The sequence below is a fragment of the Agelaius tricolor genome, unplaced genomic scaffold (genome assembly GCF_023055355.1).
Source record: "Agelaius tricolor isolate 1412-34295 unplaced genomic scaffold, bAgeTri1.0.p SCAF_1, whole genome shotgun sequence".
NCBI classification, from domain to species: domain Eukaryota; kingdom Metazoa; phylum Chordata; class Aves; order Passeriformes; family Icteridae; genus Agelaius; species Agelaius tricolor.
The window spans coordinates 39,360,703-39,381,789 of record NW_027269261.1 but is presented as its reverse complement, the minus strand read 5'-3'; the positions used below and the strand labels follow the sequence as shown (position 1 = coordinate 39,381,789).

At 39.9% G+C, this 21,087-nt stretch overlaps 1 protein-coding gene across 5 annotated transcripts in view; it reads left to right on the top strand.

The window, feature by feature from the left end:
* Positions 1–21,087, top strand: part of PDE10A (phosphodiesterase 10A) — a 343,399-nt gene that overhangs the window by 153,740 nt on the left and 168,572 nt on the right. For 2 of the 5 annotated variants that reach the window (XM_071430677.1, XM_071430669.1), the window contains one exon: positions 19,365–20,264. The exons of 2 other annotated variants lie outside the window; for them this stretch is intronic. The gene's annotated coding sequence lies outside the window, so the exon portion shown is untranslated. Of the gene's footprint in view, positions 1–19,224; positions 20,265–21,087 lie in introns of those variants that run through there. One more of the 5 variants, XM_071430687.1, reaches the window with a different exon arrangement.

Here is a 21,087-nt window from a genome sequence, read left to right as displayed (position 1 = left end):
GAACTGAAAATATAGAACACAGTCTCCCCACAGGTCTTCATTAAAAACAGGGGTTCTCAAGTGATTTGTTTCAATTTTTCTAATAGTTTAGAGATAATTCTCATATCTCCTACTGATTGCACATGGCAATTCCTTGGGGATTCTTTGGAGAAGTTGCTTTTGAATGGTGTTCCTTTAGCAATGTGTGGAGTCTACCTTCTAATTTGAGACTATTGCTTATAATTTTCTCATTCTTTTGATAGAAGTGATTATCAAGACTTAAGATGACAGTACCAGCTTAGCTGGGGCCTAGCATTTACTTGTTGGGTTTAATGTATAACCTTGGATTGCAAAACTAGTCTGAAGCAAACTATTTTCAAGTCTTCATTTTCAGGGGAAAGGGCTAGAAAGTAGGTTTAAAAACTTAAAAATTCTTCCTGTAACCTTATGAAGCTAAACGAGGAGCCCCATGCCAATGTCTTGTAGCCAGAAAGTAAAATAGTCATCCACAGAAAATCAAGAGCATCTTTGAAAGAATGATCACAGAAAGTCTGCCTTGTGAAATAGCCCAGTGATTGGGCTGGGCTGGGAAGTATAAGTACACAAAAGTTGTTAAATCCACAAGGATGGTATTTTGCTGTTTTGCTTTCAGCAAGTACCTTCTTGGTGCACACCATATTGACCTCCAGGTTTTGTAGAAATACTTGCTGCTATTTAGCTAGAGACATCAGCTTCAATTATTCACAGCTTAGTGTAAAATAACGGTATTTTCTTGGGTTTGGATGGTTTTTGATTTTGGTAGAATTTTATTCAGTTTATATACTGAGATCCCTGCCTTATGCTTTTGACAAATTCCTTTGGATCATGAAGTTTAACATGATTTTAAAACTTGAGTGATTAATTTTTAGACTGCAGCTCAAGCACTATTACCATGGCTTTAGAAAAATAAAATATTCTAAGAAAAAAATTTCTATGTTGTTGGACAAAAGAAAAAAAGAGGAATAAATAGGCATATAGAAACCACCATCTGTTCCATTAAATGAATAAACTGAAGAGCTATGATTTTGAGAGCAGTTACTTCATTCTGACTTTCTGTACTTGGTACAAGTGGTTCAAATGGATACATATGAAGAGCTGAAATAAATCCTTGCCTTGATCAGGTATTTCATATCCCAGCATTTTTGATGCTAGACAATCACAGCACACTGTGATTAGATGCTGCTTCCACTGTACTCTCACAATGTGGAAACTCTGTTGCTTGGGTTTGTAAAGCATGGTATGCTTGTTAGAATCAAGTAGCTGAGGGCCTTCCTTAATGCTGTTCTTCTCTGAGCAGAGAATGGGAGGCAGAACCTGCCAGAATCACCAGGTCCGGGATAGACTGGTAGAGGGAGGTGGAAAGATTGATGAGCACAGGGAATATGGGCACAGAGTATTTCTGATGATAAGACCATGACCACATGGATTTTTTTCACAATGAAAGGTGCTAGAAACAGAGGAGGGATTTGAGGAAAAAATCCTGTCACTGCATTAGTAGGAATGATACTAGCAACAGAACTCAGCATGACCTTGATAGAAGCAAGCACATCTTTGAAATCCACTGATAGTTTATTCTCATCATCCCCACCGGGGAAACCATGACTGCTTCTCCAGACTGCTTCTCCAGACTCATGCTGTGTGATTTGAGAAGAATGGCCAAGCCTTTCACAGCTCTGGTTGTCTGTGTGTAACAGCCGCCTTTGGAAAGTGGCAGGGGAGCCTTGCCTGGAAAGTACAGTGCCAGGGATGGTGAAGTTCTAGGATTTGATGTAAATCATCAATGAATGGTGAGGATAGAGCCCTGTTGGTGGTCTGCACCTCATCAGCTCCAGGGATGAGTACAAACCGTCCAGATTTAGGTATCCGCCTCCATGCTCCCATTTTTTTTATATAAAAAGCTTTCCCAATGGTGATAGCTGATGGGCTTTTTAACATGGCAGCTACAGAATCAGGCTCATTTCTTAAAAATGCTGTTAATGAATGAAGTGAATTGTTTGGCAATCCAGTCCACATGGAACCTGATTAAAAAGCAAATATCCTTGAAGGTCTGTTAGGTCAGATCTGTTGGTTCCTTGCCTGAATCAAGACCAACGGTTACTGTATAAAAATGAACTTGACCTGATTTACGCTTCATAATTCTGTAGTGACTCACTAATTAAATTTCACAATTCCAAGTGCACCCCCTGGCTACTCATAAATATCTCAGAGGGTTTCAAAAATGTAGGTGTTAGTCTTTTAGGAAGATAACATCAGTCTATCTTTTTGAATCTTTATTTGCTAAACACTGGAACTATGGGGTCTGTTTCCAAATACTTGGAAAATACTTCCACAAATGATGAATGAGTCATGTTTTTCATCTTTCATCTCTAGGTAACTCATGCTGACATAGCACTTGATCCTCCTCTGTCCCTAAAATATGCTTGCTTACCCCTCATTCATGACTTACTTTTCTTCTCCTTCCACTGGTTAGTTCACCTGAAAATGTTGTCTCATTGTTAATATTTATTTCCTCAAACACAGAATAAACTGGCTCAATCTTCCACTTTCAAATTAATGCTTGCTTTTCTATTTGTCAATGAGCCTAGTTTGTTCTCTCATTTTTCAGATTTCTGTTTGGTTTATTTCTCATGCTATTATTTCAGTGGGCTTAGTCTACTTTCTTTTAACTTCTTTGATAGAAATTTCTTCTGCTGCTGCTTTTTGAAGGGCAAGAAAGGTTAGAATAAGAGATTGGGAATTTATAATGCGATTTTACCTCTGAGTGTGATCTTCAAAAATGCCTACCCTGTGAATTTCCTGCATAGTGTACTAGAGGCAGAAAGTGGCAGGTTTATTTGCAGTTGAGACATTGCCATATTTTTGTACTTCATCTTTCCATCCTGTTGTTTCCCCCCGTTTCCTTTCTGGAATATGTCCTGATGTTAAAATAAAGTCTTATGCTCTAGGGCTTCATCCGGCTGCCCACAGGGGTTAGGAATGATATTTATGCATACTGGGAGTGGTTTTCACCTTTTTTTGCCTCCTCAAGGACAGGAAAGAATTGTAGGTGAGAGATCTCAGAGTCGATAGTAGAGGGAATTCTCATTTCAAGATACCTGTGTAGTGTCTCATAGTCTTATATCCCATGTGAAACTGCTGATCACATTTGCATCTGCCAGGGGAAAAAATTATTCTCCTGATCACTTGGCTGAGACCTGGAAATCAACTTGATTTTCTCTTAAGATAGGTATGTGGATCACCTACAAGGAATGTGTGGTTGTACCACACCTGTGGTTGCAAAGATTTGAGTTCTGCCTTTCTTCCTGCTTGTAGTCTTGGAGCATGCAGACAGCTTGGTTGACTGAAGAATCAATTGCTTTGTTATAATTGAAATCGTTATTCTCAATAGAAAGGGCAGTAGTGAAATTTAACAGCAGGAGGCCACAGTAGATCAACTTGTGGTCTCTTCTAGCTTTAAACACTAGGAAATCTCCCTCCAAAACTGATGCCATTGTTACTCCATAGGTTTGCTGGCAAGGAGAGAATTTCAAGGCAAGCATCCAGCACCCACCCACAGATTGTGTTGGCTTAAAGCCTGGCAGCTTGAGTCCCTTCCAAAATGTATCCAGGATCTTCTCATTAGGAATGCAGCATATTGCTCGTTGTGACACAGATACAGCTGAGTTTACTCCATGTCTTATCTGTAACCTTCTAAGATTTTCATATGGCTTACTCAGTTCCAGAAGCTTTGGTAAACCTGAAAACAGAAAACAGCATGGGTTTTATGCAGCTATTGCTGTTTTCCCTGATTTAAGATTTTCCCAGTCTTGCCTCTGGGTATCCTTCATGTTACTTTCAAACCTCCAAGGGTCTGCTGTTGCTTTCTGGCCCGCGCCCTTCATTTTTTTCTGGGCAAACCTCCCTCTAGCCTGTTGATGTCGTTCCTAATTGCCCAAAGGAATCATTGCTGAGCAATGTGAGGCATTTCCTTCCCTCTTATTAAAAAGCACCAAAATAAAACTTAGTCTTTCACAGCAGTGGCTAAATCAACCACATCTTAACACTCTGTTATGGCTACAGCATTTTGGACTGTTACTGTAAAGTAGTAAGGTGTTTTAGATCAGGTTTTCATTAATCACTCCTGTTCTCTGACATAAGTACACACTGCATGTACCTGCAGGAAGGCTAAGTGAGCAGCCTAGTATTCCCCTGACAAAAAAAATTTCTTGTGCCAAGGTCTTGTCACTATGGCACTGTAAACACTGGCAGGAGACACTGTGCTACTGTTTACATAGGGCAGAAGTTGCTCCTAAACTCCAGTGGAGAAAAGTCAATTGAATTTTTTTTTAAATTTCTGTCGCCTGTACTGACCACCTGCTATTTTTTTTGCAGAATTCCATTTGACTAACCCAGAACAGAGGTCTGTTGTGCTAGTTTGTCATAGTGCTTGAATGTGGAACAGTAGATTGTCCCTCCTTCAAAGCACTGACGAGTAAACTGGTAAATACATAGTCTAAGTCAAATCTAAAAACAACAAATAATAAAGCTAGATTCAGGCAACTGCTACTTCATAGTGATACAACTCAATGTTCCTCTTAATGAAAGAGAGTAAAAATATTCTATAGAATTCTGGTGATTTTTTAGGAAATGTATAGTGGTTGCTGAACACAGTCTGCTCTCATCACTCTCAGGCTCCAGGACTGTCCCTCAGGTTCTGGTTTAGCAGAGATAAAATCTCAGGGAAGAATTGTTGATGAAATAGATTTTGTAGTACTATTAGAAGCTGCATGAGGCTTTACAAGTTCTTAAAAATTAGCTTTCGTGGGTGTTAGCACTTTCTTGCAGTCAGACACTTTAATTAATTACACCCTCTCTTAAAACTTCTCCATGAAAAAAAATCCTGCTCTTGACAACCAGTTAGTAACTGAAGGTCAATAAACTGGAAAGAGGAGTCTTGAGATTCCTCTCACGGTAATGGCTAGTGATAATCAATCAAAAGTTAAATTTATTTTCAGATGGAAGGTTGTCGTTGCTCTTTATGATAGAAATTCTGGACCATGAAAATGCCAATAAGATTACAGAATCATTTCGTTTAGGTTGGAAAAGATCTCTGAGATCATCGAGTTCAACCTTTGACAGATCACCATTTTGTGAACTAGACCATGGCACTACGTGCCACGTTTGTTTATTTCTTGAACACCTTCAGGGATGGGGACTCCACAACCTTGGAGTTCATTTCAATGTTTAATAACCACTTCTGTGAAGACATTCCTCCTGATGTACAACTTGAACCTCCCCTGGCACAGCTTGTGACCTATGTACTCTCTTTCTGTCAGTGGTTGCCTGAGAGAAGATGCCAAACCTCCCTGGCTACAACCTCCTTTCAGGCAGTTGTAGAAAGTGATAGGGTCCTTCCGAGTCTCCTTTTCTCCAGGCTAAACAACCCCAGCTCCCTCAGCCGTTCCTCATTTGACACTCTCTAGAGCTCTTCACCAGCTCCTTTGCCCTTCTCTAGGCCTGCTGCAGCACCTCATTGTCCTCCTGAAATGAGGGTCCCAGAACTGTACACAGAACCTGAGGTGTGACCTCACCAATGTATAGGGACACAATGACATCCCTGCTTCTGCTGGCCACACTATTGCTGATACAGGCCAGGGTGCCATTCTTGGCTGCTGGGGCACACCCTGGCTCATGTTCAGTTGCTGTTGATCAGCACTTCCAGGTCCTTTTCCACCAGGTCCTTTCCAACCACACTTGCCCCTGCCTGCAGTGCTGCATGGGATTGTTGTGGCCAAAGTATAGGACCTGTCACTTGGCTTTGTTGAATCTCATACCTTTGGGCTGAGCCCAGCGATCCAGATCCTTCTGCAGATCCTACTTACCCTAAAGCAGATCAACAGTCCACCCAACTTGGTTTTGGCTAAGAATTCACTGGGGGTGTACTTGATGTTCTTGTCCAGATCTTTAATTAAGTCTATTGATCAGGTCTGAGACCCAGTACTGAGCCCTGGAGAATACCACTGGCAACCATCTGACAATTGATGTGGCACCATGCACCTTCACGCTCTGGACCTGTCCATCCAACCAGTTCTTAACCCAGCAAAGAGTGGACATGTCCAAGCCATGGACTATCAGGTTTTCCAGAAGAGTGCCATGGGACACAGTCTCAAAATCTGCTTAAGTCCAAGTAAGCAACATCCACAGACTCTAGGTGAGCCCTCTGGAGATAAAAGAAGATCAGGTTGGTCAGGCAGGACCTGCCTTTCCCACCTCTGTGATATCTGGGTGTGATTCCTTATTTGTCCTGTATGTGCCACATGAATACATTGAAGATGACCTGTTCCATAAGCTTGGCAGGCACTGGGGACAGGCTGAGAGGCCTGTAGTTCCCTGGATCCTCCTTACAGCCCTTCCTGTGGATGGGCATCACATTGGCCAACTCCATTTGTCTGAGACTTCCCTGATTACCCAGGAGTAGATGATAAATGATGGACAGTAACATAGCGAGCTCTCCCATTGGCTTCCTCAGCTGAATGCCATCTGGTCTTAGACTTGTGAGTGTCTAAATGGCTCAGCAGGTCACTGGCTGCTTCCTCCTGGATTACAGGGGATCTGTTCTGGGATGCTGAAGTCATCCCTTTGGTGGAAACTCCATCTGCTTCTCCCCAATAGCTTGGAGAGTGGCAGGCCTGGACTGAGATTTAGGCTCAGAAGCAGTGCCATGTTTTCTTCTACTTGAGCTAGAAGGACTCTTCCAAATGAAAAAAGAGAGTTAAATCTGCAACCAATTTAGCCTAGTGTTTCTCCCACTGAAACTACAAAGAAGGCTTGTTAATTTTTCATCCCAAAGATGTATTTTCAAAGTGTGGTTGACTTTCCTTTCATAGAAATTATTTGCAAACGTTAATGCCCTACAGGCAATCAGAAAGCCATCAGAGCACAGAGAAAGATTTGAGCTGTGCTTGGCAGAAACATCTCCCAGCACATCAAATGAGAAACCTTTTCTTAAGGGGTGAGGAGTGCTGTATTGAGTCTTAAGACATTAATAACTCACTTGTTAGTCTGGTCATTCTCAAGGTGAAATGCTCTTGCTATTAGCAGCCTCCTGAGTTATCCATTCCACTCTAGTTTTGTACCATTGCACTGATTTTGATGCTCTACCCTGCAAAGGAAGTTGCTTGGATATGTTTTTGCTCTTCCTTTATTGTTACAGAAATTGTTAATTCAGTATTGCACTGCCAGCATGCAAGCACATGCTGCTTTTTGTGTTTGATGCTAGGCTACTATGTTGATGCAACCAACCTGTTATGCATTAATTTTATGGTTTCAATTTGCCATTGGGTACTGCTGAAGAAATAGGCAGGAGAGTTAGTTGTGCCTCTCTCACAAGACTTGTGGTTCCTTCCCCATTCACAGCTGGTCAGGAGCTTTCCCTGCCTCTCATTCTTGTCCATGGCCTCCAGGTCTTCCCTCTCTGCTTGCCCAAAGTTCGTGGTGGATACTGCTGCCTTTAGCTGGGAGAGCAAAACACCAGTTTTAAATAATTTCTCAACTCACCCTTTCTGGCTGGTGTTTATTAACACAGCTTAGCTGTAGGATCTTCAGGAGTGTTTGGAGCTAGCAGGGTGTTTTGGTTCCATTGATCTCAATCCTCCCTTTTATCAACATACACAGCACTTTTTGATGGAGATAAAGATGTCCTGAAAAGCTTCTAGTCCAAGCTAAAAGGAGAACAAACAAGAGAGAAGGGCAACATGGAGGGAGGTGAGAGGGAAGAGGGGAAGAAGGGAGTGGAGGCGAGACTGGCATGTTTGTTGGAAAAACTTACTCAGATGACTGATACTAGTGAGTTTTCTAGATTGATATAAATAAGTTTTAAGGCATTTTTTTCTGAATGTGGCAGAGACCACTGTTTAAGTTTCATTGAAGTTAATTTTGTGAAGGGGAATAAGGTGGGAGGAAGAAAGAATGAATGCATGCCAGATGGAGTTTGAGAAGAGAAATCCAGGCATAGGCAGCATGAAAAGCAAGCAGGCATGTGAGGGGAACACAAAGGGGATGGAGGGAGGGAATGAATGGACATGGGGGAGCGCCAGGCCGAGCAGATGGAGACAGCAAGAGGAGGATGGGCCAGCGGGAAGGGGCTAGGCTTGTAAAGAGACCCTGGAAAGTAAAAATAAGGAGTTTGGCATTGGCTGAGAGGTGGGGGAATGGAGAGCACATGGAACCCCCTCGGGGGCTGAATGCAGGTGAAGGTGGAGAGCTTGGCTCCTGGACAAGTTTGAGTGGGTCTAGAGGGGACTGGATCTCCTGGGGCCAGGGCCCACCTCAAACCTGTGGTGACCAAGGCCTGGCTCCAGGGATAGCACAGTGAGAAAAGATTATGTTTTTTATAGGTACAGGGCACAGGATTTATGTAAGACCTTTCTGGAGAGGCCCTCGTTGTATCAGCATTGCAGCCATGATTCATGCACAGTCATGAAGATGTTAAAATGAAACAAGGTACCAGCTCCTAGTAACTCACATGCAAAATCTGTCAAGGGGACAGCTCAGAAAGACAAGAAGGCAAAGCTCCATGTACAAAGATAGGAAATATAAGGAGATAAAAATTATTTCAGTAACACTCACACCTGCAGAAATGGAGGGAAGGCATGCCTAAGAGATTTCCAACATAAAAAAATGGTGTAAGAACTTCCATCACCTGTTGCTGAGCAATAACTCCTGATTCCTGGTAGTGGCAATGCCTGTCTGCCTGCACTAAGAATCAGGAGTAGGCAGTGAAAATTTGGGTTGTCAGTTTCACTTCATCATTGCAGGCCTTTATTAAGGGAGAGGGGAAAGGACCAAACTGCTAGCAGTTGGGATAACTAGCTAAAACATTATTGTCCTCCTGTTAGCAGAGAGCAGGATGAGACAGCAGGGTACTGGCAGGATCTCCATCTGAGAGATTGAGTGAGGAGGAGGGAGGAGAGAGGAATTCCTGTCCTCTGGGGTGGAAGGTGGGCTGCCAGAGGGAGACCTAATTTTGGAGCAGAGTGCTATCCCCAGCCCAGGAGTACCCTTTCTGCCCTCTGAATATGTTTTCTCAGTCCATCCACCCCCGAGAGAGGTTGCTCTACTGGGGGAAGAAGTAATTCTTTTTTTTCTTAATTCTTATTTGAAACCTGATTCAACTTGAGGAACAGAGCAGAAAAAGATGCTCTCTAGGTTTAGATGTATCAAGTTGTCCCAAAAATATCTCCCAGTGTGAATATGAAGTGCAGGTTCTCAAACATGAAGATGGGGTCAAGAAAATCTAATATTTCAAGAAATTTTGGGGATCTTTGTATGTCTGCATGCATTAGTCACCTTTAGTTTCATGTTTACACTTTTTTTATTCCAGACAGCTTTAAAATAACTTTGTTTGCTTTTTTTTTTTTCTTACTCATTTGTCATATTCATTTTGTCATTTTTTTTTCTTATTCATTTGTTTTTGCAAACACATTCATTTAGGAAAAAAAAATCAAAGGGGGGAAATAACTAAACTTTTTAAAAGGTGGAATATTTTTCCCAGCTGAGCTCAGCTGGCCTTGGTGACCAAAACTGTGTGGTGGTAACACACAGCTCCTTGTCCCTCAGCCACGTATATATTGTTTGCAATAACCACGTCAAGCAAATTGTTGCTTGGGGAATTACCTTTTCAATGAGCGTTGGGGTGATTCAGAGTGCATTCAGTTTTGTGATTCACGGAGCTGCAAGGGAAAACTGATGACTGGGGTGGGGGAAGGAGCATGACAGTAAGGCAGAAAATCAGTGGCCAGAAGGCATTTGTGATAGGCACATTTCAGAGTTTCTAATGATAGCAGACAGAGGCATTTGGCTACTGCTACATTTATGCTGCATGCTTTAATCTTTGCTTTCTGACAGTATTTTAGTGTTTTACAAAAATACTATTGCTAACAGATGAAAACTAGTATTTTTAGATTGCTTCCTACTCTTAGGTACTGTTATATCACACAGAACAAGTTAAACCAACTGTTTCAGCCAGTTACCAGATTGAGAAGGCACTCTGTTCATTGGGCTTTGTTCTGAAGCTATTATTTGTATTCTGTTTTGCCAAACTTCTTCATGTGAAAAGCTCTGGTTAAAACGTGCATCCCTCTTTCCATCATCAATTTTTTTTCAAAGTTAGGGTGGCTAGGAGCATAGAAGAGGCCATTGCAGATAAGCCTGTCTACTGGTCTTGCCCTGCTTTGAGAGAGTCCATTCTTAGAAAGTTAGGAAGAATCTGCAAGAAATCTCAGTGAAGTCAACTGTGGAACAAACTGTCATGGGAGAGGATTTTTCCTAGTCTCATTCATTGAATTACCAGTCTAAATTCTGAAACTTAGGTGGACTTCTAATTTCAAGCTTAACCTTGTTAGGATGATTTTTAAAATAGCAGGGATTCACACAGCATGGTTACACATTGCATATTCTAAATATTTTTAATCAGTTATATAGTTTTAGCATTTCTGGAGAAGAAGCAAACCTTTTTAATTATTAACTACACTACACAGCTCTGGGTCCTCGAGTTTCTGAAAACAACCAGGCACTGTCAAGATGCACAAGTGTTTAGGTATACCTCAGCATTCAGTGTTAATTATTTAGTTAGTTTAGTGTGTGTAGTAGTCATTTGTGCAAACACAGTGTTCACACGGTCCTTAAACACACAAGAACAAAATGTTCCAAGGATTAAACATGGGCTGAAGTGACCTCTCAGCTGAGGATGCTCAGTCAATGCCTGTACCTGGTATATGCAAATCTCTAAAAAAGCCACGATCAATAATATGTACTAATGGAGTTAAAAATACCATTTCATTGGGTTTTTATGAGAAATAGAATGCAAATAATTATGACAGAAGTAAAGAAATTCAGAAAAACTATTTTTCAAGTAAACACAGCGTTTCCCAAACAGCAGGACGTAATTGTTTTGAAGTTACCTGCAAAGTCAGAATGATTCCCACAGTAGCTTTTGGTGAGTAGCCTAGTCAGCCAAGGAAGAATGAACTTTAAGCAATTTCTCTGGTGTATTAAGTACAGGATTCTTTCATATAGCATCTGCTCCTTTTGTCCCACATGAGCGTTTCTTTAAAACTGTACTTATTATAAAGAACTGTAATGGACTTGAAAAATGTACCTTGTATCTACATAGCCAGTGGAGACTGTGTCTGCATATTTGGGCAGTTTGGTTTGGTCTCATGCATGGAAAGCCCAATTGTAATTCTGCTTTCCCTGGCTTTCTGAGATATTTCTTTTTGTTTTGTTTTGTTTTCAAACAGGCTTGGAAGGCACATGCTGACGAATCAGCAAAATATGACAGTCTTGTTAGCTTTTAAAGTGATTTTCCATCTGGTAGATTCATCTAATTAGAGTGGTGGGCTTGAAGTTATTTGCTGCTGCTCATTTCGTGCAATTCAAATACCTGCATGGGGATTCCTAGACTACCCCTACATCCTGTGCTCACAGAGAAATGGATCTACTCTTTGTCCCATATAACTATGGCAAATACTCACCTGTAGCATGAGGCTTAAATAATTTCTTGCATTTTTTGCTCTTGGAAGGAAGAGACCCTCATCTCAGCCAGATCCCTGTAAGCTGCGATTGGAGAGGCTTTGAAATGGGAAAAATAAAAGAATTATGAAGAATGAATAAGGCAGTCAAACAAGGAAGGGCTGGAAGAAAAGGCCAAAAACATGTGGTCTGGCTCTTCTCTTTGACTTCTGTAGAAATAACCCAAACCATTGAAATCCATGGCTTTATGCTGGCACAAAGCAGAAAAGAACAGGTGCAAGGTTTCAGGCAAAGCAAGGACACAATCTTTCATGTAGGTAAATGAGTGAATTATCATTGTTTGCCTTGGACTTCTCACCAAGAAAGCTGTTTTATGGTTTGGGAAGCAAGAACTTGAAGGGTCTGAATTTCTGATTGCCTGAAACTGCTGCATGGGTGTGGTAAGATTTAAAATAACTACTAGCTAAATGGCAAAAAACTTCCCCAGAGCTCCAAGATGACTCCACTTACTTTTCCATTACCTTTCACTAAATTTCCCTTCCTTCTGAATTTTAACATGCCATTAACACAGCTGGTTTTTCTTTTTTCTTTTGTACTTCCATACATGAGATTTCTCGATCTTTTTCCTTCCTTCCTACATTTATTCTTGCATTTCCTTAAAGTGCTATAGAAAGTTGGGAATGTAGTATACACTGATATCTCTTTTCTAAAAGAGAAGTACCTTTGCTGAAACACAGCTATGCTGATTTTCATGGAAGAGTAGTAGTGTGAATTAACTTTTCATTGTTGTCATTCAAAACAAGATTGGTTTCAAAAAGTCCTTTGAAAAACTGAATGTGACACAGAGTGTACACAGAAGTAGAAGCTGTAACAAATTCTGCTGGGGTCGGGCTGTTTGTGTCCCAAAAAGGAGTACAGGCCAGTGCCACTGCAGCAGCTGCTGCTGTGTCAGTTATGCTTGTATTGCTGCCTGAAACCCAGCTATTGGAAAAATCTAAGAAAAACTTCAGAAGCACCTCAAATTGTGTGTCAGTCTTTGGCATAGTTCATGTGGATCTAATATTTTCACTTGGCAGAGTAATGCAGTGATCTCATGAAAGCTGTTAATATTAACAATGCACTAATCTCTAGGTGGGAATCTTCCTTCTACACTCAGGCCAGGCCAGATATCTGGTTACAAAGAACAAGTTCTCAATTACAAGAAGGTAGGTTTAACTGGGGAGGTGGGGGCTTTTCTACATCTCGCTATGAGCAAAAAGTAAACATAGGTTGGTGGGGATTGGGTGGGTTTTTTGTTTTGGTTTGGGGCTTTGATCAAATAACAGGTCAATTGTTGTTTGAAGTTTCTAAATGTCTTCTGAGATTAAATTAAGTCATTTATGTACATTGTAACTTAATTCTTGGTAGAGTGGCCTTGCATAGAAGTCTGGCAGTTCATAGAAAAGGCGGGATGGTTTGATCTCAGTCATGAGGGTGGTTTTGAAAAATTACACTTCCGTTGAATACGAGGGTTTGTTTTAAAAGCCATTCAGTGTCACGTATAGCAAAGAAAAATGGCCATGGGAAGAGAGAAAACAAAGGACAGCAGAAGTTTGTTTTCCTTAAAAAAGCAGGACAGCAGGCACTAAAGACAAGACATGCATTGTGATCATGATCTTGGTGGCTGAGACAGCAGGAGGCTTTTTAGGCAGGGCTGGAGTTGTGCTCTTTGGGTGGCTACCCTGCTGGAAGAGCTTGTCTGCTTGCCTTCCTGGAAAGGCAGAGCAGGCAGCCAGGTGCCCTCCGGCAGTCTGCGGCTTTCGGGATCTGCTTCCTTTGCCTCTGCCTGAAGCCAGCCCCAGCCTGGACTCTGTCCTCCTACGTGTGATGGAGGAGAGAACAGACAGTGATGTTGCAGGCAGAGGAACAGAGAGGGGGGGACTAGAATACATCTGTGTCGTTTTTTCAGTGGTCTTTTTATAACACTTTTTAAAAACTTTCTGCATAACTTCAGGGGGAAAAGAAGCAACTTTTGTATTTCTTCCTCTGTAAGGCAGCATTAGTGAATAATGCTTCCCTGTTTTGCAGAGCTCTCAGACAATGTCTTGAGTGTCTGTGAAGTCTGCAGAAATATATTGGGTGCTGTAGTCCACCTGAGAACGAAATGTTTATAGCTAAAGGGAAGACAAATGCTCTGTTGGCATAAGGAAGGTTACAAACTGAATTTAGCAAGAACTTGTTTGGGGACTGAACTGGTTTTATATTTTCTTTCCTACATGCAAGTAAGGGTGTGTTAGCAGAGTTTATAGGTTATAAAATTTGAGAGTCCATTTTCTGCACAGAGGGGAACTGGTGCAGACTTCAGTATGATTCAGAGAGCTCTGAAGTCTGTATGACTGGAAGCAGAATGAAACATAGCAGTTCAAAGTGCAATATCATTCACCTAGGGACGAATATGAATGCTGTCTTTGAGCTCATCAGCTGGAAACAACCAAAAGGAAAGAAAGTCCTCATGGCTATGTTCATCACAAAATGACTTGGGCAGCAGTGACGCCTCCCACCCACCCAGTACTATGATCATGATGTAGAGGGAAAAATGTCTCCAAAAGAACCAGCAAATGTTCAAGCTGTCTATAAAACATTAGCCAGAGCTGTCTGCAACTGTAGTCACCTGCACTGAGGAAAAGTGAATTCCAAGTGGAAGAGGCATAGTGAAGGGCTTGTGAGATGAGACACCAGGAAACAGAACAACTGTTATATGAGAGAACGAAAATATTGTGCCTTGATTAGTCAAGGAAAATGGTCTGAGAAAAATAATACTATAAAACCAAATGCCAAAAAAGTGGAAGTTATATTTCAAAAAATTTGCCTGTCCCTTTTTTTCTCTACTCCATGTAAAGGTTCCTGTGGCTTCCTTTCCCCTTCATTTAAAGGTCTCCTCTATAGATAATTTACAGTTGCATTAATGTTGTCCTGTTATTTTAGAGCTCCATTGGGCTGAAATAGTCAACATATTAACTCCTACCGTTTTCTGAATGAGAAAAATGGTATTCAGTTTTGAGTTTGTATTGTGATAAGCATGTGCTGGTAAGCAAGAAAAGCCATTGGCAGCAAAAAGTTTTGCTTTTCCAATAAAATTAATCAGATTTTATTTAGTGAAGGCCCATTCAGTCAAACCACAACTTAGGTTAGAGTAACCACAGGTGAAAACCTCACATAGAGCTTGAGCTAAATGAGACGTTTGCAGTCTCACAAAGGAATCCTTCCTCCAGAAATAAACCCAGAGTTGCTCCTGCATTAATGGCTTGTTTTGTCTGGATGTCAATCTGTACTGAAAAAAAAAAAAGTTAATGATAGATAATTATATCTGAGTGTGCATGAGCCATATCAGATGTAGAGATGGTCTGATTGACTTGGGTGTTGGGACTGCTGTGTTATTTACTTTTTCTGCTCTGGGAAAATGGGGGCTTGCCAGAAGCTTTCTCAGTGTACGGATTCTGAGTTACGGGGTTTGGTGGGAACCGCATTGTTGCTTTGCTTTGAAAATAGTTCTACTCAAGGTTCAGCATTTACATCTCTGCAGACTGTATCCAGCAAGAGAGAGCTGAGCTGAGGATGCTGTCGAGATCAAGTGGGTTACCCTGTGCTTTCCCTTCTGATTTTGTCTTAAAGGTGCAGGACATTAACAGAAAAAAAGGAAAAAAAGATAAGTTCAAATGAACTTTTTTTCAAAATTTTTTGACCAGATTCTCAGGTCTGTTATTGCTAAATATGACAGCAATATACAATTCTATATTTATTTTCTAAGTACTAATAAAAAAATCAATATATTTTAAAATCCCTGCCCTGTTTGGCTAGCAGGAATACAAAGATTCCTAGCCTGAACAGGATTCCAATTATACCCATGGAATCCAATTTTACTTTCTTTCTAAGGAGAACACATCAAGAAATTATTTGTGCCTATTTTACTTCTGGACTGCTGGTCTTGTGTTATCATAGGAGTAGGATGTGTCCTATTTGTTCTGCTTGAACTCTGTGGTCAAGTCTCCCAGTTGTTCATTCAGAGGACCCATATCAAGCAGGAGAGATGAAAAACTCCCTGTCTCTGTGGCCAAGCTGATAAGATAATGCTGCTTCATTTCTGCCATCCTAAAGCCTCCTCCATAGGCAGCCCCAGGCTTCTGGTAGAGAACAAGCAGTCTCTGTCTTCCCCTTCTACTTTAACAGCTAAGCTTTATCTCGACCCATGGCTTGGGAAGAGTCTCCCTCCCCTTTTTAGGACCAGAGCTTTTTGTGGGACCTGCACAGCAGAAGGGTGGGAAGATGTACTTCTGTTGGAGAAAGACTTTGGAAGCAGTAAAGGGAAATCAGGTGAAGAGCTTGTTGCAGCTGAGAGAACAGAGATGCTGCCAGCTGAGATGTAGATGGGGCAGTGTGGGGACAAACAGTAAACTGGAGAAAAGAATGGATCGTGCATGAGGGAGAGAAAACTATGGGAATAACAGGAGCTGCTGGATGATGGCAAAGGAGATCATGGGGAATAAGTAAACAAAGCTATAAAAGCCAATGAATAAAAGTATATGACAATTCTCTTATTTCTAGAGAAGAATTGTACTGGGTCAAATAAGCTGGTCTGCAATGGTCTACGGTTGTGTATGTGAGAGTACTTGTTCTGGGATGATGGCAGCAATAGCCCAGCCTTCTATGTGGTGGGTTTCACATGCTCATGTTAAAATATTGCCTAAAGAAAATCTATATTGCTAAGTTGATTCTGCAAGTAGAGAAATACTGTCTATGTGAAAAAGACAAAGAGAGGGAGAAAGAAAAAGAGAAAAAAATAGGGGGAGAAGTGGAAAGAGCAGGCAAGAAAAAGATATCAAGTGTGTCCTGTGGTGGAATATAAAGAGAGCAGGTGCATGTTCATAGTGTGTATATGTATGTTGCTGTAAAGAAATAAGTTGGTTTGAATTTCTTGGTCCCTAAGGTTAGGTTGGGATGGAGAAAAGTTGCTTAGATAATAAACATTACTCAATTTTATTAGCTCAGTTTTGCTGAATGAATGCATGCTACAGCAGTCTGAGACCCCATGTGGGACAGCTATGTTTGTACAACAAACTTGAAGAGTTCAAGCTTTCATTTTCAAAGTCAAGCCTTTTAGTTTTCAGGACTGCAAAAGTATGTTTCTATATAGAAACAGGTCATGGTTTTGAACCCAAACTTTCTAGAAAACACATTAAATAATCTGTGGTTGCTAGAGGTATGCATTTCTTTGCACTTTTTGTCTCATCGAGGTGTTAACCCTGAAAGCTAATGACTGCATTTCACGCTCAGCAACCACATTTTCAGGTCTCACTTTTTTAATAGAAAGGCAGTAGTAAAAGTCCTGTTCCTCATAGAGGGTAGCTTGGTAGTCAGTGCAACTGAAGGAAGGAGGAATTCAAATGAAAAGAGTGAACATTCTAAAAAAGCACTTATTTCCCTCGAGCAATGATTAGACATCACAACAAGGTGCTTGTATTTAACATGAAGTTGTTTCGCTTGTATGTTTGTAGGTAATTCTAAAGGTTGGACTCAGTCTCTGTTTTGGTTTTGGTTTTTTTTTTTTTTTTTTTGTACCTGCTGTTAATATCAAAGAGGAATCAGCTGTAGGTTTAGGCTAGAACAAAATTACACACTTAAACTCAGAGCTGAGATTGCTAATTGCATCAAAGAATTTGCCAGTGGGACTTTTCATGAACTGTTCAAAACATGTTGGGGAAAAGTCTACTTCTTTTTACTGGTTGCAAAACTAGGGAAAATGAAGAAAGGGGTTGCAAGAGAGACTTACAGGGGAAAGATGGAATCCCTGTTGTGACAATAGCAGCGTATACTCTGTGCTATGTGCTAGAAAGATGGCACACAACTCATGGTGAATGAGTACAAAATAAGTCAGTATTAACCTTTCCTTTTGGATTTTTGTTAAATCTATTCTTTAGTTTATGTAAAGAATAGAATTTTTATGTTCCAGTTGAGTACAGGATAGAAGTAACTTATTTGTCTGTAATGGATAGCAAATTGTAACAAATTTCTATCATAAATTAACTCTAGATTTCATTATGAAAACAGAAAGGTAGAACTACAAAAATCCTGATAACAAAAATCCTGTTTATTTTTCTTGCAATAAAAATGGCTCTTCCAACAGTACTAGGTAACAACAATGCTGTTGCCTACCATGCTAACTACTACATCCTTTGCTGTTTGTGTTTCATTACTGCTTCAGAGGCCTTGGTCCCAGGCCATGATCCTGTTCTGCTGGACAGGATTCAAAAGATGGTTTTTGTATCAAAAAGCATATAGTCTTTATGCTGCTTTGGGTTTATAATAAAGCATCTCCATAAAGAAAGCTACTACTGGAGTTTTACCCTCTTTAAAGGGCAGTTTTTCTGGACAAGTGTCCCCTATTTTAATAACAGTAACTTAAATGCAAGCAGCCATTTTGCTCTCTGAAAACCCTCTAAATAAAACCAATAAATATCTGTTCTTTGTTCTGCATGGGGAAGCACAAAATGCTAGATGGCTTCATAAGGCTTTGTTTGGCTTCTTTCATAGTCTTTTATAGGAAACAAATCTGAGTACAGTTATTGTAAATGTTTCTCTCTGTATATTGACACTAGCTTTTTTCTTGCATTTTAAAATTAATCTTATTTTTTTTTAATTTCAATGTAATGTTTAGTAATGTGTCTACTGGAAAGTTTTGTGATTAAAAATGTTCTACCTTTGTACATGAAGTATCTCCTTTCCATAAGAAATTGTAGTTTTTCCCTGGAAAATAATGCTAAAAACTTCTTATAGTTTTGTGTGTTTCTAAGAGGAAGGAAAAAAAATAGGCAGGAAATGGTCTTCACAGCTTTATTAATGTACCCACTATCATACATCACACAGCATAGCACTTCTAGACAAACTTTTGTCATATATAGTTCCAGCCACAGAACCTTTCAGCTGTGTTGAAAGCTGAGCAGAAAGTGCAATGGCATAGCAGAGCTGAACGAAATACTGAGAGAAAACTAGATATTTATCTACTTTTTTTATTATTATTTTTCTGGATGTCAGTTATCTCTGAACAGACCTGGACTTCTTAAAAAATAGGTTTTTTTTATTTTCTGAAAGAATTGTCATTCACTTTCCATCTCACAGTATTTCTTCTGCACCTGGACTAGGTAATTCCCCAGAATATTTTCAAGATGGCTGCTAGCACATGTTTGCCTGTTGCCAACTCTTGCAGTAATATCCAGGTGGAAGAGGTTGCTTGGATGAGTGTTTGTGGGAATCAAAGAAAATGGCTGATACATGCCCTTTAAACAAACTTACTCCTTGCATGAGTGTGGTGTTTGAGAATTGTCCTTTGTAAGAACAAACTCTTATGAAGTAAGAGATTCTATAAATTACTCCTAAGATTTTAGGAAACAATGTCTTTTCTAGAGGTTTCTAATTTGTGATAGCAATTCAGTGTCTTGGTGGCAATTACTATGTTCTGTAAGATCATTTACAGGAAAATCCCTGGGGGAAAAAGAAAAACCAAACCAAAACCAAAATAATTATTTTTATCAACTTGCTCAGAACTTCTGTATAAATATTTTTACTTGTATTTACTCAGCCTCAGAGCTTGGGTTTTAGCTGCATTTATCCTTTTGTTGCCCCTGCCCCACTTTTCCAGCAGGTTGCCTCCTCTCTATTTCATTGTGGCTGCTTCTGTCTCACCCACATTGAGGTGTTTGGTTTTGTCAGCTCCTCTACTGCTGTCATCCTACATTTTTATAAACTCCCTTTCCCCATATTCTGTCCTATTTCTTCTTCTTTTTTTTTTTTTTTTTTCCAAGGAATTGGTCATACATGGTAGAATGGACTCAGGATATAAAGATGAGATAAGAGGATTTACCAGACAAAAGAGTGGGACCAGATAAAAGATAAGTCACTGTCATTCTTAAAATGGAGCCAACAGAACTGGGAAAGAACTGGTTTTTTGTTTAAGCTGTATTTAACACCAAAAAAACCTTTGTTATAACTTTGTTTTTTCCCCCACAATGTTTTTTTCTTTAAGCATGTTGACTAATATTGCCAAATTATTGCCAAACAGACTTATTTGCTGCTTTCAAACCAGGCCTATGTTTGTAAGTACAATGCACCTGATGGCTTCAGTGACCTCCTGATGGCTTTAGTGTGCTGTGACTTCTGAATTCCCATGAAATCACATTTATCCATGTAAATACAACTAAAATCCTTTGCTCATGGTTGCACTGACACAGGGCATTTGTACCTGAACCCTTTCACCTGGCTCAAGGGAATGCACCAAAGTATTTTAACTTGCATTTTGTTGTGTTTCTGCATTTTTAAAATCCTTTTTTCTTCAAGGGGAGAGGATGTGTGGGGGGCTGACGTAGCGAATCTCACTGTTTCCTATTGGAGTGGGTGAGACTTCTCTGGTGAATGACGTGAGTATATGGTTAGTACCACAGTGGGATCAGTGACATCACTGCTCCCTGGCAATGGAAATGTTGATGCTGACTGAACAATGAAAACCCAGACTGACACTGACGAGCAAATGTGATTCACCACTAATTTATCCCCAGGTATTGAGATGGCCATGAGATAACTTGTCTGCAAGTCTGTATAATTTACAAATATAAATGTAGAGAGCTTGAAAAATAATTTTCACTGTCATCTAAATTTTTTCTGTGATTGCTTTTGCTTGCCCAGCCAAGAAGCAGGTGATCAATCAGGTATGAATTGCTAATGGCTAATGAATAGTAATCAGATTAATAGTTTGTAAACAACTCTTAACCTGAAAACTGCTTTTCTAGAATATCTGATGATTTTTTTCCAAATCAAAATGTATTTTGCCCGTTTGTGAACACACAGATACGTATTTATACATGCACAATTGATATGCCTCGTATGAATACACAGATATCCACTCTGAGACAGTGATATTTGAACAACTGCAGTTTGGATGAACAGCAATTGAGGAATTTAGCATAGTTAAACAAGATTTCTACAATTATAAATTGACAATGTAAAGTATCAGTAATTTACTCTTTTAATTGACAGAAACATTTGTTACTAATCTGTCTAAAGGACCTACTTTAATTTTTTCAGGTGACTGGCTCTTGCTCTTTGTCAGTCGTTTCAATCTGATTAGCTCTTTCAATTTAAACATTTTAGTATAAGAGTTTTTCTTATAAGAAATAGTTAATTGCTAAACAAACAGGCTGCAATAACAAAACACTATTCGCTGAAATTTTGTTTCCATTAATAAAACTTTCTCTCGGAGAATTTAAATATTCACTGAATCTCTAGTCCTTGTGCAGCAGTTTTCAGGGAAAAGCTCTCTATGTAGTGGTTGGACTTAAGGAAATAAAAGAATCTCACACAAATAGACATATGAAAAAGAAGTTATTAAACTATTTTGGTAAAGGCAAATGTCTTAAGAGAAAGTGGATCACAAAAAAGATTCAGTTTTCTGCATTTTAGTTCAGGATTTTTCTGCAACAGGTTTTAAGAACCATGCAGACAGAAACAGTTTAGTAAAACCTGAGCTTTCTT